General features: G+C 32.9%; 1 long non-coding RNA gene across 2 annotated transcripts; it reads right to left on the bottom strand.

Annotated features, from left to right (window-relative positions):
• Positions 1–19,524: 19,524 nt before the first annotated feature.
• LOC124991859 (uncharacterized) lies at positions 19,525–25,488 on the bottom strand. 2 transcript variants are annotated; one of them, XR_007109966.1, is made up of 5 exons: positions 25,403–25,488; positions 24,176–24,330; positions 21,781–21,995; positions 20,728–20,803; positions 19,525–19,600 (listed from the first exon to the last, which is right to left on the bottom strand). It is a non-coding gene; the product is annotated as an uncharacterized LOC124991859 (long non-coding RNA). The 2 variants fall into 2 exon arrangements; XR_007109965.1 differs by having other exon boundaries at positions 20,728–21,995.
• Between the last annotated feature and the right edge of the window lie 207 nt (positions 25,489–25,695).

Genomic DNA, 25,695 nt, shown 5'->3' with positions numbered 1-25,695 from the left:
GGATTAATGTCACTATGAGAAGGGCTTTCAGCGATGAATCTCTTTTCTTTTGCCATTTGAGAACACAACATTCCTCCTGTATGGAGGATGAAGCAACAAGGCTCCACACTGAAACCAGAGACTGAATCTGGCACACTGATCTTGGAATTCTCAGAGTCTGAAAGTGCGAGAAATAAGTTTATGCTCTTTATAAGTTACTCAGCCTTTGATGTTATAACAACCAAATGGCTAAGACATGAAGAATGAAATTCTTCCTTATACAAGCCTTCATTTAAAGCAGTTTTCATTATTTAAAGAATCACACATTTTGTATTTAATGCTTAATGTGTTATGTTTTATTTTTACCACTGTGTATTTTTTATAACGTTAGTAAAAAGAGGCAGACCTAAACAAAAAATGCTGTTTATTATTAGGGAAAAAATACATAAAAGATTTTGCTATTTGAGTATAATTGATTTTCATTTTTAATATTGGTTTTAAGACATTCCAAAAGAGGAAATTGGCCTAAAATTAAGTGTATAAAAATAAATCCAGAATATTGAATGAAGCTAAAACATAAAGACTAGACCTCAAACTTCTCAAATTAAGAAAGATAAACTGTTTGACTAACAATGTTTAATGAAGATTAAGTTTTCACTACAAAGAAATGACAAGTATTTGGGAAGATGGATATATTTTATGTTTCAGTAAATGTAGACAGTTTGTAAAATTTCACTATATATACCAACTTTAAATTTAAATTAGAAATTAATCGAAGTATGTAATCTGAAAAATAAGCATGGTGAGAGAACTGGAAAAGAAGTTTTTCTTTTCTTTTTCTTTTTCCTGTATTCTGCAATCAAGAGAGGGTTGATAATTTGGGACATAATGGAGATATTAGATAATACAGTCATTACTGGGTTTCCAATTAAATACATGTTGACATTGAAGCCCTCTCATAGAATAGAGGGCTTCACATGTACAGCTAGAATCTACATGTTCTCTTATGGCTAAGAGATCTAGAGGGAAATCAGGTACTGTTTCCCAAACTCCTAAACCATGAAGTATTCTGGGAATTTGTCTTTTCTACTCTCAGGGAAAATAATCAAGGTGGGTTTCTGGACCTGTTTTTAAAATCCTCATATGCAAAGTAAATGTTCTCCATAAAGCATGCATATGATGATAGAAAATCTTTATCTCTGTCTTCAATAATGTTGAAAGTCTGGTTCAACATTTTAAGTTCAATTACCTATGCAAAATAATGCTTTTTTCCTGGAAATTCAGATAGAGATAAGAAAGTCCTTTGCCAAATTAAGTATTTTGCTTTGGCAAAGTACATATTGAGTTTTAGACAAATTTTTGTCCTATTTTTAAATTTAATTTACTCAGTTCTTGTGGCTTTCTATGTATTAGAATGCTTGGCATATTGTTTGAATTTACATATTATGCAAAAATTTTATATACACCTAGTTTATAGTATACATCGTAGAGATTATTTGATTAAAATAAGAGCATTGCCTTCCTTTAAAATACCACAAAATTCTGCTTCTCAACAAATTCCCTACTTTTTATTAACTTATGCTTAAATCTCTAGTAGCTTTTGTTGAAGATAAAAGTCTCATTCCAGAATATTTAATCAACATTGATTTTTCAACTTTTAAGCAGCTCTATTTTATCTAAAAGTCAATTCTGTTGCTAGTTGGACAGATACATCCTTCTACAGGCTATTATCACTGAAATGCAAATGAAAAGATAGGTAAAAGAACAAAGGTAAGGCGAGAGACAGGGAAGTGATGAATATAAATAAGCCAGCATTCAAGATCCCCACCTTCTTACGCTTTCTAACCTCTTAGGCATGGTCTCAGATTTTCCAGCAGACAGGTCTAATCATAGCACTGAAAGTAAGTTTGCACATTATAATTAAGTTTTATCTGCTTTAAATACCTCTTGTGTTGTGGGACTTGACCTGGTCAATGATGTTAGGTTTTCTTCGCAGAGGCAAGTCTGTTTTCCAGAATCATCCAGCACTGTGGCCTAGTCATGCCAGCTTCTTTGCTTTTTTGAGGACCAAAAAGCAAAACCAAAGAAAAACAAAAACCTGACAAATAATAACAAACCAAAATAGGCTGCTTTCCCAAATCAGTTAGTGGGATGGACTATCAGATTCATTTTTAGGGGAGGAAATCCTGACACCATCATCCAATGTTAACTATAAATGTACAGTGAAATGTTAACTATAAATGTACTAAAAAAAAAGTCTGTACTTGTGTATCAATTTCCCACAAAGATGTAAGGAAAATTCCTACATAACACTTCACCTGTTTGTTGTATAAAATTAATAAATCTAATTTACCACATTGATTTAAAATGTTTTGCTCTTTGTTGTGGATAAATTTTACTTTTTATTGTATCCCATTATGTTGCTTGTGTATTCTCTGATAATTAGTACTTATTTTTGTCTTTTGTTCCTAAGAGTTGAAATAAACCAGCATTTCAGTTCACTGAGTATTGTCATTATCAATTGATGCAAGACTGTTTTCTCCCTGATTCCCCTCTTCCATTTCTTACATAAGCCTTTTCTCTTATATGTTTGCTAAATGTCCTTAAAAGTCAGTAAATTATTAGCTAGACTTAGTTGCATACCCCTGTAATCCCAGCTAAGGAGGCTGAGGCCAGAGGATCACAAAGCCAGCCTCAGAAACTTAGCAAGACTCTAAGCAACTTAGCAAGATCCAGTCTCAAAAAATAAAATGAACTGGCAATGTAACCCCTGTGTTCAATCTCTGGTACCCAAAAAAAGGGGGGAAAAATTAAATTATTAAAAGATGTATAATAATATTCTCTTTTTAACTTAGATGAATGTTTTATTTCTTTATTCACTAAATACTGTTTCTGGGATACATTTATGTTGCTGTCATGTATTTAGCTTCTTTTTTAAAAATATTTTTATGAGTTGTTGATGGACCTTAATTTTATTTACTTATTTATATGTGATGCTAAGAATTGAATTGAACCCAGTATCTCACACATGCTAGGCAAGCACTCTACCCCTAAGCCACAACCCCAGCCCTGTATTTAGTTTCTTATACAGCATTGTATTTCATAGTATGTGTTTACCATATTTTCATTTTCCATTTCCCCAGTAATTTCTCCTAGGTAATATGGCTTCCACAACCACAAATATTGCCCTGACAGACTCATATAAGTTCCCATGTGAAACCATGTGAGAAGGTTGCTATCATTTTGTTAGCTCTTAATATGTTTACCACACATACTTCAGAATTGCAGTGTTTCTCTTTCTTCCACCTTTGTGAAGTGATTCTCCTGACCTTATTCCACAAGGTAATTGCAGTGTTTCTCTTTCTTCCACCTTTGTGAAGTGATTCTCCTGACCTTATTCCACAAGGTAAACTGGCAGTGTGGGAGACAGGTAATGACCTGTAGTTTGTGCCTCTCTTGATTGAGAGGAGTCACATATGGACTTGATGTAGTGACTACAACACATTACCAAGAGACACTGGGCTTTGAGGTTGATACTCTGACCACATGAAAGTTTTGGATTGGCTGTAGCTTGCCTGTTTGAGGGAGAGTAGACCAAATGACCAGAGGGATTATCATTAATACCCTTCATGAAATATCTCTGGCTTTCTGCCTTTCGGACAAATGATAGTGTGGATCTATGTGATAGAGGTGACATCTGTTACTACTGGCCAATCATTGAATTGTTGGTGAGATCCTTCAGAACATTCTTCTCATCTACCACACTGAGTAGTAATATTATGGATCATATTTGACAGTCTGTGTGAAGATGTGAAGACAATATCAAGAAAACCCTCCATGAGACTCATAATAGACTTACAGTGTGAGTAAAAATAAATCTCTATTGGTTTAAATTGAGATTGGAAAGCTTTTGTTACCAAAGCATAATCTAGCCTATAATTTCTGCATGTTAGCAAGCATGTACCACTGAGCCATATCCCCAGCTTTTAACTTGTTTTTATAGCTTTGAGATCAGAGTTAAATTAGTTTAAAATATGTTAAATATCTTTATTTTTTTCTATTTTCACAATATTATGAATATGTCAGAAATAATTTGTTTATTATTGTTCAATAAAACTCATTTGGGCTTTTAGAGCACTTTTAAGATCAGGTGTTGATTTCACTTTCAATTTTTTAAAAAAGATATCCATCTACTCTAGTTTCCTATTTCTCGTTATGCCAATATTACAATTTTATGTTTTCTAGGACTTCTTCATTGTTACCTAGATTATTAGATTTATTAATGTGTAATTGTTTTATATTCTGGAACATTTTAATTCTTATTATCTAGAGATATTTTCCCCTTTGTCATGTAGTTTATATCTTTAGATCATCTTCCTTTTAAATTTGATTTCTATTGCTATAACTTTCTATTTTTTGTTTTATTTTATTTTAGTTTTTATTAAAATCTTTTTTATTTTTACAGACTGCATTTTGATTCATTGAACACAAATGGGGTACGACTTTTTCATTTCTATGGTTGTACACGATGTAGATTCACACCACTCGTGTAATCATACATATACAAAGGGTAATACTGTCTGTTTCATTCTACTATCTTTTTGTCCTCCACCCCCTCCCACCCCATTTTCCTCTGCACCACCCAAAGTTCCTTCATTCTTCTCTTTCCCCTGCCACCCACCTTGTTATATATTGTCATGTACTTATCAGAGAAAACATTCGGCCTTTGGTTTTTTTGGGGCCTATTTCACTTAGCATGATATTTCCCAACTTCATCCATTTACCAGCAAATGTCATACTTTTATTTTTCTTTATGACTGAGTAATATTCCATTGTGTATATATACAACAGTTTCTCTATCCATTTGTCAATTGAAAAGCATCGAGGTTGGTTCCAAAATCTAGCTATTGTGAATTGAGCTGCTATGAACATCAATGTGGCAGTATCTCTGTAGTATGCTGATTTTAAGTCCTTCAGGTATAATCCAAGGAGTGGAATAGCTGGGTCAAATGGTGGGTCCATTCCAAGTTTTCTGAAGAATCTCCATACTGCTTTCCAGAGTGGCTACACCAATTTGCAACTCCACCAGCAATGTATGAGTGTGCCTTTTTCCCCACATCCTTGCCAACACTTATTATTGCTTGTGTTCTTGATAATAGTCATTCTAATTGGAGTTAGATGAAATCTTAGGGTGGTTTTAATTTGCATTTCTCTGATTACTAGGGATGATGAGGACTTTTTCATATATTCATTGATCACCTGTATATCTAACTTTATATATTTTATCTATTTTCTTCAAATATTTTTGTCATCTTCTCTGTCTCTTTTGTCCCTCATCTTTGCTATTTTTATCATTTCTTTTCTTTCTTGTTTCTGTGACTCTATTCTATTATCCCCCCTCTCCATTTTTTATTTGAATGCCTGATGAGTCTTGTTTTACTTGTTGTTTTGAATTTCCTATTTTGTGACATAAACTTTTAAAATTGTAAATTTCATTTTCAGTGTTCATTTAGTTGTGTTCCATCATCTTGGGACATAGTTTTATTTTGGTCATTGTTTAATAGGTAGTTTGAAATCTTTAATTTCCTTTTTATGGTTTCCTTTTTAATTAAACATATCTTAACAGTATTTTAACCTATTTTTATGACAGACTTTAAAAGATATTTAAAAAATGTATCCAGTAAGTATTTGTTGAAAGTTTTTTGTGTTCTAGTTTTGGGTTGCATAAGGTAGACAAATACCTGTCCTTGTAATGCTTACATTCTACTGGGGGAAAAAAAAAAGAAAGAATAATAATAATATCAAATATATCATTAAGCAAATTGTGTAGTATGTTAGTATGTCGTAAGATTTTCAGTGTTATATCAGGAAATATAGAGATGAGGAGGCAGCATTGAAAATCAAGATGAAAAGGGGCTTGCAATTTTTAAAAGAGTAATCGAAGTTGAGTTTTTTTGATAGAATAATAGCTGAACAAATTTAAGTTCAAGTGGTGGAATAGAAAGGAAACCAGTGGGGCTGGAGTTGAGTGAGCCATAGGGAGAGTTTATTTTTTCATGATGTGATATATAAGTTGAAATCATCTGAGAAGAGAAAGTAAGGGAGATATTGGAAAGTACTGCAGGTGCGTGGTTTTAGGAAAACATGAAGGTTTGGAATTGTTGTTGTGGACTACAGATGAAAAACTGACCAGGGAGCCATAAAGGCATTTCTGATCAAGGCTGAGGACCCAGGTCTGATTCAAGACAAATCACTGCACACATGGAATTTTTCCCAATATGCTGATTGGCTCAAAAACTTGCCATTGGACTGATCAAGAATTTTAGTTTCTGATTGACGGTAGAAGCAATGGTGAGATTGAATGACAGTATCAACTCAGCTTCATAGAAGTAAGTCGTTTTGTGTAGAAAAGGAGGGAATTCTTAGATGATGGACAGGTCCCCTGAAAAAACTGAAGTATGATGAAGGCATGTGTGAACACTTGTGTGTTTTTTGTTTTATGATTTTTTTTTTTAAATGCCAGAGTAAGAATAAGAAGCCTTTTTGCTTTCACTTGTGGTGGTGAAGGACTGCATTGTCAATAAGGTTGATTTAGAAACTCAGGTACTAGGAAGAAAGTGAAGTGATTTTTCTTTCAGGAAGAAAATGAACTATTGGTCATTTTCTTACTCAGGGCTGGAATTTCTCATCTTCAAGGAAGGACAAACTGTTTTGTTGTTGTTAAGGACAGGGTTCAATCTAGCTTTTCTAGTGGACCATCAAATCCCCTCATTATATGGCAGGGCTAAAATGAACAATTAGGTCATCTCAGTAAATAAGGAGAGAAGAACTCATGAAGAGATACTGGATTTGGGCAAGGAAAAGGAGAAAGAAAACTGGAGGTAGGGGATGTGAAGGACGACTGGGCCTCTTTTCTCAAAGTGATTCTGTAAGTGGTGGCAGAGAGCTAGAGCCTAGAGCCTAGGAGCTGTGCTACACCAGAGGACTGACTTCATTTCTAGGGCAGGTGCTCTATCATGTTATCCAGAAGACCTACATGTGCCCTACCAGTCATGTCAGTGGGCTCGAAATCCCATCTTCACTTTGAAACTTCACATTCCTGACTCTAATCACATTAGAGCACTTACCTAAACTCTTCTGGGATATAATTATCTCTAGAGAACAAATAGATATCCTTAGTTTCCATGTCTGTGTAGTATACTGACTAAAAAGGTCATATAAGTACATGTTACTTCTAGTATTTTTTTCACATTTTTGGAATAGAAGATTACAAGATGCTAGAGTGTAAAATGATAAAGCAGTGAACTCCTCTGGGAATTTAACTAAGAAGTTGTTACATGTGATACAATGTAATATATCCTCCAAAACTTATATGCATACTTTGATTTTCTTGTTCTGTTGTTCTAAAATCTATTAAGTGTCAGACTGGAAAAATTGAATGTACATCTCTAAATTGAAATCATTGGATAAAATTGTTTTAGAAATAGATATTAAGATACATATTTAATCTTTCATTTTTCATTAATCTCAAACTATGTGTTAATTAAGCATTTGTGGTTTTTTAGGCAAAATTTCATTTCATCTAGCTACTGTAGTTAAGTTTCATATATGAACACCTGAAAGAATCTTCTTAGTCAAAAAGCCTTCTTCTTAGTCAAAAATTGATACATTATCAATATGTACAACTAAAATGCACCAAAATGTGGAAAAACAAACAAAAAAAGCCTTTATGATAAAAAGTTAATGCTGGCAGATCAGGCATAGCCCTCAACCTTAAAATTTATTAATCTAGAATCACAACATTTTAATGCTATATCATTTAGATTAGCATTTTAGTGTTATCATTTTTTCACTCATGCAGAGAATTTTTTTCATAACATCTATATATTTTTTTAATAAATCTTCTTCCACAGTCTGTGTGTGTGTGTGTGTGTGTGTGTGTGTTTAACCAGAACCACCCAAAACACCCTAATCTTAGATGTTTAATAGGACCTCATATTAGGCTGTGTTCTTTTGGTAAATGAACAATTAATTCTAGTCTATCTGTTTAACAGGAACTTTCTACGTGGTGATGGCTCATATACATATTTTTTATTAAAATATTTTCCCTTCCTTTGAAGTTTTAATAGGGCATATTTTATATTTTAAGCTTTATTTATGATTAATTTCATTTTGTTTAATTAGCAGAAAGTTATTTCTCACATACAGAGCAATGATAAGTGTCTCATGTCAGTTGTTGGTGCTAGTTATTAGTGCCATAGTTTGATACATTTTCTTCATATTATAATGGAAGGATATTGCAGTTGTGCAAGCCCCTTTTTAATTATTTGTCAAATAAATGCAATCTCTGAGAAGATGTAATCTATGAAAAGACAGCAAATGATCTCTAAAATAATTTAAAATTCCTATTATTAAAATACAGCTGTCCAAATGATTTTTTAATTTCTTTTCCTAGCATGCTATAATTAAGATGAAAACTAATTGACATAATTTTAACATGTTCCAATTCTGCAGTGCTAATTTCCCATTAAATATAATAACCACTCAGAAATCTAGTCAATTAAATCCACCTACATTAGGATGGCATTTCAGACTTTTTCTTTAAATTGAAAAGTCTTATGTAGTATTTAGAATATTATAGTTGTTAGAAGTGTAATTGTAAAAAAATCTGTGAATTCCTCAACTTTTATATTTATGAAAAGATGCAAAATATTGAAAAAATAATAGGTTGAATATTCAGTTTTGGGTTTCATAGCTGTGATCCAAAATAACTTTTCTAGGTTAATTTTCCTCCTTCTTTTCTTCCTTTCTTTCTTTTGTACCAGGGATTGAATCCACAGGGATGCTTCACCACTAAGCTACAACCTCAGCCCTTCTTGTGTTTTATTTTGAGACAGGGTCTCATTAAGTTGCTTAGGGCCTTGCTAAGTTGCTGAAGCTGGTTTCGAACTTGCAATCCTCCTGCCTCAGCCTCCCACGTCACTAGGACTACAGGTGTATGCCATCATACTGGGCCAATAGGTTAATTTTCATATTGTTATTAGAAGCAATGGGATGTCCAGACTGATTCTGAGTATTGATCTAAAATGAAGACCTTTCTACTCTCTAAAGAACATATAAAAATAACTTTGATTCTTGACTCTCAACACAAAGTATATTCATAATCAATCTGTTGATTCATTTCTTAACTGGGTCTTATCATATGTGATTCAAGAAAGTACATTGTTAAAAGTTTCCACTAATAGTGTGAAAACTTTGGTGGGATTTCATTAGATTGAGTCAAACTTTTCTTTTTTTAAAAAATTTTTATTTGTTCCTTTTGTCATGTATAACTATACATGACAGTAGAATGTATTTTGATTTATTATACATACATAGAGTGTAACATCATTCTTGTGGTTGTACATGATGTGGGGTTACACTGGTCATGTATTCATATATGAACCTAGCAAAGTTCTGTCTGATTCATTCTATTGCCTTTCATACTTCCATCCCCGCTCCCTTCCCTTCATTCCCCTTTGTCTAATCCAATAAATTGTATTCTTCCACATATCCCCTTATTGAGTCTTAGCATCTGCATTTCAGGAAAAACATTTGGCCTTTGGTTTTTTTGGGATTAGCTTATTTCACTTAGCATGATAGCCTCCAGTCCTGTCCATTTATCAGCAGATGTCATAATTTCATTCTTCTTTATGACTGAGTAATATTCCATTGGGTATATATGCCACATTTTCTTTATCCATTCATCTGTTGAAGGGCTCCTAAGTTGGTATCAGAGCTTAGCTATTGTGAATTAAGCTGCTATAAACACTGATATGGCTGTGTCCCTATAGTATACTGATTTTAAGTCCTTTGGGCATATGCCAAGGAGTGGGATAACTGTGTCAAATTGTGGTTCCATTCCAATTTTCTTGAGGAATCTTCATAATGCTTTCCAGAGTGGTTGAACCAATTTGCAGTCTGACCAGCAATGTATGAGTGTACCTTTTCCCTGACTTCCTCACCAACATTTATCATTTAGTGTATTCTTGATAATTATCATTCTGACTGTAGTGTGATGGAATAACTGTGTAGTTTTGATTGGCAATTCTCTAATTGCTAGAGATAGTGAACATTTTTGCATGTATTTGTTGACCATTTGTATTTCTTCTTCTGTAAAGTGTCTATTCAGTTCCTTTGCCCATTTTTAATTTGGTTATTTGCTTTTTCAGTGTTAAGTTTTTGTGTGCTTTGTATATCCTGGAGATTAATGCTCTATTTGAGGTGCAGGTGGTAAAGATTTTATCCCATTCTATAGACTCTCTCTTCATATTATGGATTGTTTCCTTTGCTGTGAAGAAGCTTCTTAGTTTGATATCATCCTGTTTATCAGTTATTAATTTTACTTCTTCCATTTTAGGAATCTTGTTGAGGAATTCAGTTCCTAAGATGACATAATGGAGAGTTTTCTTCTAGTAGGCACAGGGTCTCTGTTCTAATGCCTAGGTCTTTGCTCCACTTGGAGATGAGTTTTGTACTGGGTGAGATAGCGGTTTAATTTCATTCTACTACATATGGATTTCCACTTTTCCCAGCACCATTTGTTGAAGAGGCTATCTTTTCTCCAATGTGTTTTTATGGTGCTTTTGTGTAGTATGAGATAACTATATTTATGTGGGTTTGTCTCTGTGTCTTCTATTCCATTGGTCTTCATGCTTGTTTTGGTGTCACTACCATGCCATTTTGTTACTATAGCTCTGTAGTATAATTTATTTAAGGTCTGGTATTGTGATGCCTCATGTTTTGATTTTTTTTTTTTTTTTTTTTTTTTTTTTTTTTTTTTTTTTTTTTTTTTTGCTGAGGATTGCTTTAGCTATTCTGGGCCTCTTATTTTCCAAATAAATTTCCTGATTGCTCTTTCTATTTTTATGAAGAACATCTTTGGAATTTTAATGGGAATTGCACAGTGTAGTAATGGCCTTTGGTAGAATGACCATTTCTACAAGCTTTTGTAAAAGAATATATTCTAAGATTTTGGAGAGTGACCCTTCTACATGGAATAGTTCTTTGATCCAGTGCATCAAGTAACAAAGTTTATAATACCTCACAAGTGAGAAGCTAAAAGTTCAAAGAGAGATGATTTGTGCTTAAAGTTTTTTTTTTTTTTTTTTAACACTGGCCTCTAGTTTCATAGGGCTTACTATAAGCATGTAGAGGTGCCAAGGACTTGCTTCTGACATGGCATACATTAAAATCCACCATCACTAATTTAATGTGAATTCCCCCAGTAAAAATACTAATTTCTCAAGTTTGCTCTATGTAGAAAATAAGATAAGCTACTATATTAATTATATTAATTTCCTAGGGTCATCTTAACAAATTACCACAAATGAGATAGCTTGAAACAATGGAAATATTTTCTCTCACAATTTGGGAGGCCAGGAATCCACCTGAATTTTGAGAGTTGGCAAGGTCAGTACCTTCCGATGACTTTGAGGAAGAAACTGTGCCATGCCTCTCACCTACCGTCTAGTTGTTGCCAACAATCTGTAGCATACCTTGGCTCATGGGCCCATCATTACAATCTCTGTTTTCATGTTCACGTTGATTTCTTCTCAGTATCCCTGTAGGTCACTTTCTGTCTTGTAACAGTCCCAGGATTTAGGACATGACATAATCCAGTATAAATTCATCTTCATCCTTGTCTTAATTTCATCAATAGAAATTCAGTTTTCAGGTACCATCACATTCTAAAGTCCTTGGTGGACATGAATTTAGTGGGGGCACTACTTAACCTATATCAGATATGGAAAATACTTTGTTACGGGTAAATACCACCTCTGTTTCTAATTATTAAGACTATCTAAAATTAGAATGCTTTTATGGATCAAGCATAGTTCATTAATGCACTCATTTGAACTCAGAAAGTCCTATGAAGCAATGCTGATATTTTCCATTTACAGAAAAGGAAGTGGAAGCGCAGAGAATTTGAAGATGTTTGCCAGTTGTTATAGTTGTTAAAGAGCGGAACAACATTTAAATCCAAATATTCTGACACAGAGCTCTTAACCACCAACATATTATAAAGAAGGGAAGAGAAGGAGAAAAAAGGAAAAACAGACAAACCAATAATTTTGGAATGACTAGTATGTCCAAATTCATGTGTTAGGAAATTTACCCTCTATAAAAGATCACTCATTTATGTTTTATCATTATTTCCTAATTTCCTTTTAAAAGCCTGGCAGTTAATAGAAATTTGTTCAAGGTTCCACAGCCAGTAATATGTGTTTTCAAAGCTCACTCTAGCCTACATACTTTGCCATCCATATTCTGGGAATAATGTGATTTGAGGACCTTCTCAGAATTAGTGACTTTCTTCATAGATTAACTTCCCTATTCCTGAATATAATCTACTGTGGAATTATTAAAGGAATTGATTTCACTTTTCCTAAATTTATATATGATTTAATCCTATTTTTCCAAGTTTAGCTACTAGTTTATAGAAAATTCTGGGATGTAATGCCAGTACTTATAAGTGGAAAACAACAATTCATATTTTACAGATTGTGGGGAAATAAAAGATTGATAGCATTAAATGAATTTGGAAAAGCAAATATATGTAAAAATGACTATTATATTACTCTATCATACACATGCAATACTAAAGCATGAAGACATGTTTGCCTCCAATTATAAAATTTTAAAGTAATGATTGAATTTTGCAGCCATGTAAAATATGAATATGCAATGGAGCCAATTTCTAGTTTCATTCCCATGAATTTAAAATTAGAAGTACATGCTTATAGACATTTTCAGATTGACTATTTTAGAAACCAAATGGAAGTCATGGAGAGTGAAAAAATCTGATTTTTTATAATGAGCTTTTTATTAGGGAACACTGACGAATAAAAATATTCAGCAATATTTTTCTTTTAACCATTTGTACCTCATAATTCATAAATAAAAACTGTCTTTTAAATCCATCTGACAAGATTTTATGCTACCATGTATTTTATATCCAACTGGCATCAGTACCACACAGCATATTATCTTATCTTTGCATTCTTGGCATTAAAACCCTCATATATTTTGTGGAGAATGTTATGTTAGTAGAAACAGGGCAATTAATTTGAAAAAAAACCATTAATTTTAGTTTGAAAATTCCTGAAGAATCATGCCAATCACAATAAAAAGGAACAAAATGAAAATAACAATTTTATGGAAATCAAAAGAAAATAAAGTAGAATAATACATTTATAGTTCTTACTTTAATGTGGTCATTTGTAAAATAGTATAATCTTGTGTCATGTTCTCCTGAACAGAAAATAGATTCTGTAATATATTCATTGTAAGATTCAAATGAAATGCTAAAGGTACAGCAGTTTTGTGTCAATTATAATAAAACCATTCAACCTTTGTGATCAAGGCCACATATTGAGAGATTCAAATAATATAACAGTGAAATATTTGTCAATGGAATGATGCAGACTTCACTAGTTAATACAAAATTAACAAGAAAATCAATATATAAAGTTAAATAATATAATTAAATGGGATAAAACTATAATTAATGTAATCAATACATAAGCTTAAAAATGATTAGTAATTCTTACCATAGGAGTGTACACAGTAAGATAGTTTCCTTATCTTTTTCTCAGAAAAATCATGTTACAAGTTTCAAATTTTAGTGTAAGTTTTATCCTGTGAATATTAATTTATAGATATTTAAAATTTCTGACAACAAAATAATGAAAAAGATGCTCAAAAAGTATATTAGATTGGATTCCTTCCAAGGCAAATGCTGATATAGTTTATCCTATGGTACACTTTTTAGAATATTTCCTTGGGATCAAACTTTTGGAAAGAGAAAGGAGGGGATACAGTTGAACTTCACAGAGAGAGAGAGGGTGTACATCTGCCCATGTGCTTCAGGCTATTCCAGCAAGGAGCGTCACAGATTATATAGCCCAACTGACTTGTTCCAAGTTGGGTCAAGATTGGGAGCTTTTCCTACACCACCTCCAGACTGATGGATATACCTTCATATCTATTAGCCATTGACTCATGGCAGCTGTGGATGGAGCATAACCTTGAGTGGAGCATTGTGCTGCAACTGAGGCCATCCTGAAAGAGCTGGCAGCTGTAAGCTGTTCACTGATAGCATTCTCTGAGACTCTGACAAGTCCCTTGGAAAAGGTCCATGAAAAAATGCTCAGTATCACTAACCTTCAGAAGAATGCAAATCAAAAACATGATGATGAGTTGTCACCTCACCTCAGCAAGTGGCTTATCAAAAACACTAGTGATAACAAATGCCGGTGAGGATGTGGAGAAAAGGGAACCTTTGCACATTTTGGGAAACATAAATTGGTACAGCCATTATGGAAAATAGTATGGAGATTTCTCAAAAAATTAAAAATAGAATTACCAGATGATCCAGCCCTCCCAGTGTTAGCAGCTGAAGTTGGCATGTCAAAGAGACGCCCCTGTTTATTGCAGCAGTACTCACAATAGCCCAGAAAGGGCAACAACCTAAGTGTCCATCAACTGATGAATGGTTAAAGAAAATGTGATACACAGACACAACAAATGCTATTCAGCCATAAAAAGAATGAAACTGTCATTTACAAGAAGGATGGAGTTGGAGATCATCATGGCAAGAGAAATAAGCTAGGCACAGAAAGACAAATATTAGATAATTTTACTCATACGTAGAGTCTAAAAACATTTATTTCATAGAAGTTGAAAATAGAACAGTAGTTAGCAGAGGCCATGGGGAATAGGTGGGGGTAGAGTAGAGAAATATTGATGAAGGGATACGGAGTTACAGTTAGATAAGAACACATTCTGTTGTGCTATTGCACAGCAGAGTGACTATGATAACAATGTACTGACAATTCAAAAAAATAGAGGAAAAGATTTTAGAAGTTTTCAACATGAGGGCAGGATAAACATTTGAGGATAAGTATGTTTAATGTGATTTATACAGTGTAGACGTGTACTGAAATATAACATCTTATCCTGCTAATATATATAATTTTATGTTGTATGGATCAGTTATAAATACATAAACAAAGAGATATTAGTGTAACTTCTTATTGCCCGTTGTGGTGACTTACATTATCTTTTAAAAAAAAAAAAAAAACTGTATTGCTTCATGAAACTTCTCAGACAAGGACAAAAACCTTAGCAAGGTGAGTTAAACATTTAAGGAGAAATGTTGACAGGTGATAAATTATAGATTTCATTTTGTTGAAACATTCTGTCTATTTTTGAAGGCCATTATTTCATTAGGGAAACAGTTTAAAATTAATGTATCTGTTGTGTATAATAGCTAGAAATAAATACACTATATAAGTCAGGTGGTTTGGATTTTTAAGCTAATTTAGACAATTTGTAGGGTGGAAAAAATGAGGATGTGTGTTTGTCTTGACTTTCAGGAAAATGTTTGAATGTTAGTTTTTGTTAAATGATCATTTAAGATTTATGGTTCAATGAGTCTTCCAGAATGCCACCAAAGGCTGTTGTGGAGTTCTGCTTCTACTTTCCAAAGGACAGTGGAAAGTGTGTAGCTGTAATCAACAGCATTTTTGGATTCAGTGAATTGGAGACCATTAATCACATGATTTCAGAGTGGGGATTTAGAATTAAAGAGCATGAAATAAAGTTGGTGAAATGGTGGTCCACAAGCCAAACCTGCCTGTTATCCACTTATATCACATACATTATGAGGTAGTTGCTACAGATTCGATTAGTTGCTATTTCTCTCCCTGTCTGGAGAAGAATTATACTTTCCAACCTCACAGACATTAGTCCTGGCCATATGACTCTTTTGGCATGCAAAATATTATTGGCTTATTTTGGCTTTAAGAACCACAGGATGATTTGCTACATTTTCTTTCTCCTCTCCTGCATTTCTGTCAGACTGCAATGGCTATAACATGTAGTATGAAATTAGGAGAGCCAACCTGTGATAGGTATGTAGGATGGATGAGAAATAAACCTAGTTGCTGTAAATAATTCATATTTTCAAACTGCTAGTTACTACAATATAACTTTACATATTTTCATAGATTAACCAACATTTATAACACAAAAATTGTAATTTTGATCTAATTGTGCCGATTGTTTCAGCACTAGTGCTAGTATTAGTAGTGGCTATCCCTTCAAGTTAACAGTGCATTCTTCAATTTACCAAAGTGTCCAGAGAGCTTTTGGTTATACACCATCCTTTGTAGAAAAGCAGATTTTTAGCTTGCTGTAAGACTTTCCTTCTCAATCCAATCATTTCATGTTCATTGTGAATTCAATTTGAAACAGTCATATAATATTACTTGAAATTCTTGAAACATTTCCATTAATGTTAGAAATAAAACAAATATGCTCCACCATTGTTATATAACATTTTGTTGGAAATGTTAAGCATTCACACACAGACACATACACACACACACATACACATACACACACACACACACACACACACACACACACACCCCTGATGAATACGAGAAAAGATGAGGCAAATTTCTTAAGGTTTACAGAAAGCAATTGTCTAAAAATAAACACAAAATATTTAACATAATTATTAGAAGTAGCATGGGAGAACAAATATGTTTTATAAGAGGAAATACATCAAATTCTAACATTCGCTCTATGTGCTAATGCAATATAATAGAAAAATAAATTCACCAAAGTAATACAGTGCTGAAAAGGGCAGGAAGGGGAATGGAGAAAGGATTGTTAATGGATACAGAAGTGTATTTGAATAGGAGGCATAACTTTTAATGTTCTCTATCACAGTAGGGTGATCAATTAATTTATGTATTTAATACAGTTATAATAAAAATCTAAATACTATTTTAGGAACCATGGCAAATGACTCTAAAATTCTACTGAGATACTACTGAGACAATAAAAGTGAAAAAACAGCAGAAAAAATTATGAAAGATAAAAAATAACATTGATATAAGTCAAAAATTAAAATAAGCAATGAGTGTGATATTGTATTAAAAGATAGAGAAAGCAATGAAAAAAGAGAGACCCAGACCCATAAAAACTAGAGAATTTAGCATATTTTTGAGGTGGGAATTTTAATAATGAATGAAATGTGTAAGTGTAGTATGACTTTGTAAGCCAGTAATTCCCCAAGGAAGGAACCACAAAGCTTACACTCAATTACATAAAAATGCAGACCATGGCTTTTCCTGTGGTAGTTAAGGAACCATTGCAGTTTCAGGGATGCATACTTCTTTATTAGGATCCCAGAAGAAGAGGGCTTCCCACTGGCATGGTCTGAGATAAACTCTAATTTGTTCTGATTGGGCCATATGCTCATCCTAGACTAATCACGGAAGTGAGAAAAGGGTTCTCTGATTGACTGAAGTTTGGTCACATGAATCTCTTTATGCATCAGTTTACCTGAGTCAAGGACCTGACTGTGGTAGGAAGGCAAATTTCTCAGAGTTCTGCTCCTGGACAAGTGACAGCTAGGTCACACTGCTAGCCACTTGTCCATAAATGACTATGGACAAGAATGACAACTTAGCAGAAATTTTCTTCACTTTGATTTTTAGCAAAATTAAGAAAAAAACCCTCAAAGAAAGAAAGGAACTGCTTAATGCCTCTGGGTTCCTTGTAGAGGCATGTTTGAATTTTCATATACAATGTGTGGCAGTCTGCCAGTAGAGGCACTGTGAATTTCAGCGCCTCTTGAATTTCAGTGCCTTTACTGGCAAAATTACACTATTAACCTGTTGAAGGAGACATGCCATCACCTGGTATTCTACCTGCTCTTATGCAAAGGAACTTTTTTGCCTCCCTATATTTTCATACTCTATGTTTAATTTCTTATTGTGTCCTTGACCTTCCCTAGAAGATGAATTGGCTTCTGGATATTAAAGGCATGTCATTTAATGTACACCAAAAGACAGAAGTAAAAAAAGAAGAAAAAAATAGATGAAAAATAATGGCACCAATAATGAATTAACTAAATTAGTGAAGCACTGAAGTATTTTTCATTTTGATTGCAGTGATTTTAAAATTTATGCTATTCTAATTGGTTGAGAAGATAGAAAAATAGCTCCTTTTATATACTGTTAAAGATATTTTAAATTGGTGATCTTTGTGTAGGGCAATCTAGCATGAATTTATCAAACTTTTTTTTTTTTCCTTCTCTCTGAGAGGCTGGGGATTCGAACCAGTGTCCTCGTACATGCTAGGTGAGCGCTCTCCAACATGAGCTATCTCTTCAGCTCCTATCAAACTTTTAGGAGTAGATTTTCCTTAAAATATTAATACCTATTTTACTAAAATAGTATTTTTACTCTTGGAAAATTTGTTTATAGAAATAGATACATATAAATATGCACATATTTGAAACATAAAATACTTTTATCAATAATTTAGGAATTGATGTGAAAAACTAAACAGGAATTTTAAAATACTTGATTGACCTACATTATATTTTCATAGAAAAATATTTCCTTCTTCCTTAATTTTTAATCTGAGTATTTAAAATTGTTATTGTTGATATTTAGAGTTCAATTTGGAAAATGAGTGCTTATCTCCAACTTTACTTAGATTTTTCCAAAAGGTTCTAGAGTATTTAATCTAAAAAACTGTATATGTCATTAATCAATTATACTCAATATACTTTGAGAAAGTCTATATTGTTAAAATTTTAGAGATATATACCAATAGAAATATGTTGTTAGATTTCTTCATTTTGAAAGAGAGCATCTGGGTAATATAATGTGTTCTATTTTATAAATTTATGAGGTGGTATTGGAAATATAATTCATGTTCAGGCCTGCAAAATACTGGAATCACATATATTTTAATGAAACACATGTATTATGTAATATAGTTCATGCATATTATTTGGTACCCATATTGGTAAGCCCTGAATCACCAATTTTTTACAGTAAGTTGAATGGCAAATATAAATTACATTATTAGCCATTATGACAATATTAACTCATAAAACCTTAAGATTGTGTAAATACTATCCAACAGTTCATTTTGCATAAAACGACTTGATAATTGGATGCAGATGACAGTTTAACTCCCAGATAATCAATGAACTAAAACAACTCAAAATCTAAAAATTTAGCAGATGCACATAGACTATCTTTTTGGCTGATATTTAAAATGAAAAATCTTAAATTTGATATGAACATTTTCTTTAATGGTAAAGTGAAATGTACATTATTTAATATAAAATTTTCTTAAAGAATGATAAAATTATGGCATTTTCAGACAAATGGATGAAATTGGAGAATATCATGCTAAGTGAGATAAACCAATCTCAAAAAAACAAAGGACAAATGATCTCACTGATAAGCGGATGATGACACATAATGGGGGGGTGGGAGGGGTTAGGGTTAGGGTTAGGGAGGGGGGCAAGAATGGAGGAAGGAAGGACTGTATAGAGGGAAAAGAGGGGTGGGAGGGGTGGGGGGGAAGGGAAAAATAACAGAATGAATCAAAAAACATTACCCTATGTAAATTTATGATTACACAAATGGTATGCCTTTACTCCATGTACAGAGAAACAACATGTATCCCATTTGTTTACAATAAAAAAACAATAAAATAAAAAGTATTGAGTCTGAGAATCCTAGGGTCGTGATTTTTTTTCCTGAAATAGAAAAAAACAAGTGTCTTTAGTTCTAGGAGGGTGGAATATTTTCATATCTATTTTAAGTAAAATAACTCATTATTCTTAAAATAATTTTCAAGTCCATGTTTTAGAAATTGGATTATTGCTATTAGCAAAAATACTTTTTTGAAATATTTTCTCAGCACAATTATTGAAAAGATGGTCTTTCTATTTGATTTTGATTAAAGGAATGCTGTTAATTCTTGAAGAACCAAGAGGAAATAGTTAGGTTGTGTTACTTTACTGGATATTGCTTCTAAGATCAGTCTGGTTGACTTGCTTAATGACTCAGGCATTATCATGAAATGTTTCCAAACACTACCACCCATACAGAGCAAACATGCTTTCCCAAATGCTGCTCTGCATGATCAAAAGCCCACATTCCATTCATTGTTCATTATACTCTTATAGGGTTATGTCAGTATTTTACAGTGTCAATTGAAACCCTTTCATCATTAGCCAAATGGTTACTTAAAAAAAAAAAAAATGAAGCCGTCGGAATTAGCACATAGTTTAGTTTTAAATGAAAAACTGAAATAATTTCCAAGTTCAAATTTCCAATTCAGATCCACATGAGAAACTTACATTATGCGCGCACACACACACACACACACACACACACACATACAAACACAAATCCTCATTTATAAAATTGCAAAATATATGGAGTTCTTGCTTTAAGAAGCCTTAAATCTTTGTACAGGGTTTATCAACCACCATTATCACTTCGATACCCCTCCAAATGTAACAGACTCTGCTGGACCTAGATGTAGTCACATCCTGTAAGAAACAGCATCTCAGAAATGCCAGGATTTGGATCATAACTGCTTTCCCTGATAGTCTTGCTGGAAGGGGGTGGAAAACATCTAGTAATCATAATATTCATTGAACATTTATTATCACCTAGTATTTTATAAATGTTGTATATTTTAGATACAACACACAAAAATCTCTAAATTTAGAAACTATTATGAATCTGGTGTTTTTTTTTCATGAAATGATTTTAACAAATTATTTTCCCATGTTCAATGCATGATTGGGTCATAATTTACACTCTGATCTGCCTGTCTCCAGAGCCACTGTTCTTAACAACTATATAGTATTACCTTTGATAAATAACAATAATCTGTGCTCCTGTTGATAAATACAGTGCTACGAAAGAATACCATTGTAGATTTTTTCCTGAAACAATGCAGAATAAATTATATATTTTAAAAAAATTTTGTGTCATTCACCATGCAGAAATTTTTCATAAGAGTAATGACATTTGAACATCATCTTCAGATAATTAGAAGTTTAACATACAAAAAAATAAGCTGGGATATTTCAAGATAAATGTATATCTTGAGGAAAGATGCAGGTATGTTTGGTGAAGCATAGTCAATGAGGATAAAAAAATAAATTGTATTTATGTGGACAGTTGCAGATATTCGTTTTTGCATTCTTTGTCTTTAATAGCCATATAATCTCATGTATTTTGGGGTAACATATACATAAATAATAATTATAATGTAATTTGATAATTCTAGATTAAGTGTGTTTAAAATGCAAACAAGATTACTAAGGAAGAGCCATTAACTTTTCCATTACAGTACAGTGTGATTTTTGTAGATATGGGAGTATTTGATTATTTCCGTACAGAAAACAAGGAAAAAAGGTCAATCTAATCAGAGAGAAGCTAAGCAAAGAAGTGAATGTTTGAAATAGCATTTTGGATGGAGAGAATGCCTAAAATGTCTCATGTATGTAGACCCATTGGGGTTCATGGAGTGGGGAAGAGATAAAGATTGTCAGGTGGTAAAATTCAAGAAATCCTATGTTTAAGAAATAACATCATATTTGCATTTTAGGAAATGTGGCAATATGGAATTTGTGACGTGAAAGAGATGTAGAGCGGAGAAAACAATTAGAGGAAAGTTAAACACTGGTACAGATTTGAGATGGTGAAACTGGCATTAGGAGAGGTATTGGAAATATGAGATGCAAATTGAGTTAGAAGTGCATGGACAGGGCACGAGTCATAGGGAGAGTGGGTGAGTTCGTGGATGACACAGAGGACCAGCTATATAGGAAAAAAGTAGGCATCCAGGGTCCACATAGGGGGATGTGCCCATGCCATGATTGTAATAGTAAAGTAGTGAATACTGTGCCTCCCTTACAGTGAGGCCCGAATTTGCCATTTGTGCTGAGAGAACACTTTCTGTAACCTGCTAGCTCATCACTTCATAACTCTTCAGTGTAGAAGAATCCTCTTTGGCACAAGTTTGTTTTCGGACTCTTCTCAGTCTTCACCAGATTTACCCTCATGAAGCCAATCTTTGTATTGTTTTGGGACAGTCATAATCCTCAGAAAATCAGAAAGTGAATCTTGTACCTGATAAGTGAATGAAAACGAAAGTATCTTCAACCTCCCCTTCCAAGCATTAATAAAATCAATTTAATTTTTCTTCATGAACTAAGACAATGAAGATAGATTAATACAAAGGGGAGGGATGGGTAACACAATTCTTTTTACCCTGTAGAATTTTAATGAAGATGAAATGCTATAATAGATATGAAAGGAAAGATACTTTATGGACTAATAGAAACTCAGTTTTTTTTTTTTTTTCATCACTCATTTGGCACCTGTAATGTATTGGTTTCTTTTGCTACTGTATCATCAGTTAAACTGGAAAATTCCACGATGGTAGCTAATTAGTGATGAGTGCTGAACTGTGTCTCTGTTTCCTATAAGCGTCCAGTATCGCCTTACATTGTAGGTTCACAGTTTGTGTTTATTGACTCATCCTACGAAGTCTTAAATGTGTTTGGTGGTAAAATATCATGAAACTTGAATAAATTAGGGAAAATGTGAAGGGAAACATTGACTTCACTGTCACTGTTATGACTACTTAGTCATATAAAATGCTCAAGGAAATTTTCTTTGACAGTGCCAAGCAAACAAATATAGTGTTAGTATAAAATCATTTCTGGTTTCTGAAGAATGACACTTCATTATACAATCCAGATCTAAGTTAGCAAATGATCTTGCTCTAAATTTTTTCTTTTCATTTTTTTTTTTTTTTTTTTTTTTTTTTTGGTACCAGGATTGAACCCAGTGAGCCACATCCTCAGCCCCTCTTTTTAAAAAATATTTTATTTTGAGACAGGGTCTCACCAAATTGCTTAGGACCTTGCTAAGTTGCGAAGGTTGGTTTTGAACTCATGATTCTCCTGCCTCAGCTTCCTGAGCCACTAAGATTATAGGCATGCACCACCACACCTGGCTAAGTTTTTTCCTTGATATGATGTAAAACTCATTACTTGCTGGCAAAGCAGGAGTTTAGTGTGGTATGATCTCATTACATCAATTAATGAGGAGGTAGAAGTTAATTTTTACAGTTTAATTCAAAATATTTACAAATTTAATCAGAAGTCAATTTTCAATTTTCTGTAAGAAAAAGACAAAAATAGTCATGGCTTCATAATTCCAAGTTCAATGTCTTCTATAAAACTAGTGAAGTGATTTGATTCTGTAGTTAAGAATAACAATTTAGTTCTCTACTAATAACTAGCATATACTTAAAATGTGTTCTAGTTAAGTTGTGTCAAGGCAGAAGGATGATATAACTGTTATTTATTATTTAACACATACATCACACACACACACACACACACTGTTTAATGATGAAACATAGAAATAATAAAAATAATATTCAGAAAGGGGAAGAGTAGAAGACAGATGGTGGATATTAGTCCATTACAATTCTGAAATCCCAAAGGGAAGACATTGTGAAAATCTCCAACCCTGTGCATGGGAGGTAGGGTACACCTGTATTAAATTCTAATTTATATCCTCAAATGTATTATTTTATCCATAATTCTTTGATTGCCCATTTGCAAACTTATTTTACTCCTTTACTCCTTGGCCATAACTGAAGAGAAGAGTGAATACCTTCCTTGGGGCTGAAAACCCTTCAGAGTCTTCTTCAGACCATAGGAAATTGATTTCTCCAGGGTTATTACTATTATTATTTTTGTTATTTATTTGCTTTAAAATAAAATAAATCATAGCTCCTTTAATCCAAATTTCTGATTTTTTGGTAATAAAATTCTCTTAAATCAGAAGATTGCTGACTTGCTTTATTCTAATTTTGCAAGTAACCCCCTAACCCCATCCCCGAAGTTCCAGATGTAGTTCTCAAATTTCTTCATTTCATTTCCTTTCACTAACTTGTCTCTCTCTTAATTTAATGGTAACCACCTATTTAGAAAAATCAGTGGGAAGGCCATACATATGCTTATTGATTTTAGCCTTGATTTGTTGTGTTCTGAAATATTTTACTGCATCTTTGTTATTAAATCCTTTTAAAATTACATCACCAATTTCTTGGAGTTATAAGCAGCTAGCTTTCCCAAATATGGGAGGCATGAAACTTCAGGGCTCTTTCTTTCATTTTATTTCCATTTACAAAATGGTCTATTTATTCTCAAGTTCCTTTCTTTGATGGCAATGCTTTGTTAAAAGTAGTCAGTAAAATTCAAAGAACACAAATTTAGTATGAATATACTAACAATCTGATGGTATTTGGAGGCGAGGCACAGGAAGGTAGTTGGGTCATGAGAGTGAAGTCCTCATGAATGGGATCAGTCCCCTTTTAAGAAGGCAGAGATCAAGTTTGTTCCTTTTCCACGATGGTTTGTGTGGACACACATGAGATATCTGTAGTCTGCAACTCAGAAAAAGATAATTTACAATTTGATTTAACAAGTTGATTTCTCTTTAGGTGTTTTGAATCTGTGGACTATAATTTTGAAAAGCTTTTTTTTCTTTCCTGGCTGTCATAATGAGTTCTTAAACATTATAATTTTCATCAATTTAGCATTGTTGACTTTAGTGTCAATCAACAAAAAGTCTTTTTGGTTTTCTAATGTTCATTCCTAGTGTCACAGTGATATTATTTAAAAATTATATATATATATATATATATGTATATGCACACCTTCATATATGTGTGTGTGTGTGTGCATGTGTGTATATGTGAAAGTGTGTTTAAACATTTTCCCAACTGACTGGAAAGCACAGTAACAATGTATTTTTTAGCTTAAATCTAAAGTGATCATTCAATCTTAGGTCCTAAATCCTAGAAGATCACTCCCAAAATGTAATAGTTATAAACCAAAGAGGTCCGTAATTCAGTTTTTAAAAATATGACTAAGAGAAATGATGACAATAATAATTTCAAATGAGCAAGATTTCATATTAGCATTTCTTAAAAAAAATAAAGGTAAAATCATACCAACCCAGGTCTAAGAGAAACACTGTAGACAGACTGAATTTTGGGATACATGATTCAATGCTTATCAAAAATGAAAAGTTACAGGGATTTTATTTTTATTTATTTAAATGGAGGGATTTATTTTTCTTTTCTATTTTCACCCTCTGACTTATAATGCTGAATTCTTGACATATTTTATTAGATTATTTTACAGAATCGGTAACTGAAACATGTATTCTGAAACTATGAAAACTATTGAATCCAGTTTTATTAAAGATCATAATATATTTAGTTACCTCTAATATTTCATAAGAAATAAAACTCCCCATTCTTTTATAATAGCAAACTGCAGAGTAATTTTGCACAATCAATAGTATGCATCAGCATATCTGCTAAGAATGTGTGAAAGGAATAGGGAGAAATTCCCTCTCTTATTAATAACTTCTTTACCAGATTACAAAAAAGAAAACAACCAAAATAGTATCACAATAGTAATAGATCTCCTTCCAAAGCATGAACTTACCACTGGTTTCTCTTTAATACTATTAAATCAGAATATATGGGAAGTGATTTTCAATGGTCACTACTGCTGTATGTGTAGAAGAACACTGATGTCAAAAGCAGAATATTCCTTAGGGAGGTACCTTTCACTGGGCAAGTGTGGGCATGGCCTGGGAGTCAATGTTAATATTATTCTTTCAAGTGTTTTTAACGTATATAAACATGACCTTTTATTGACTCATTTAAGACTCTTAGTGGAAATTTTCTAGTTCATGTTACAATAACTGATCTTTAGGGATTCAAGGGGGCAATTAC

The sequence above is a fragment of the Sciurus carolinensis genome, chromosome 8 (assembly GCF_902686445.1).
Source record: "Sciurus carolinensis chromosome 8, mSciCar1.2, whole genome shotgun sequence".
Taxonomy (NCBI): Eukaryota; Metazoa; Chordata; class Mammalia; order Rodentia; family Sciuridae; genus Sciurus; species Sciurus carolinensis.
This window is presented reverse-complemented; position numbering and strand designations above follow the sequence as displayed.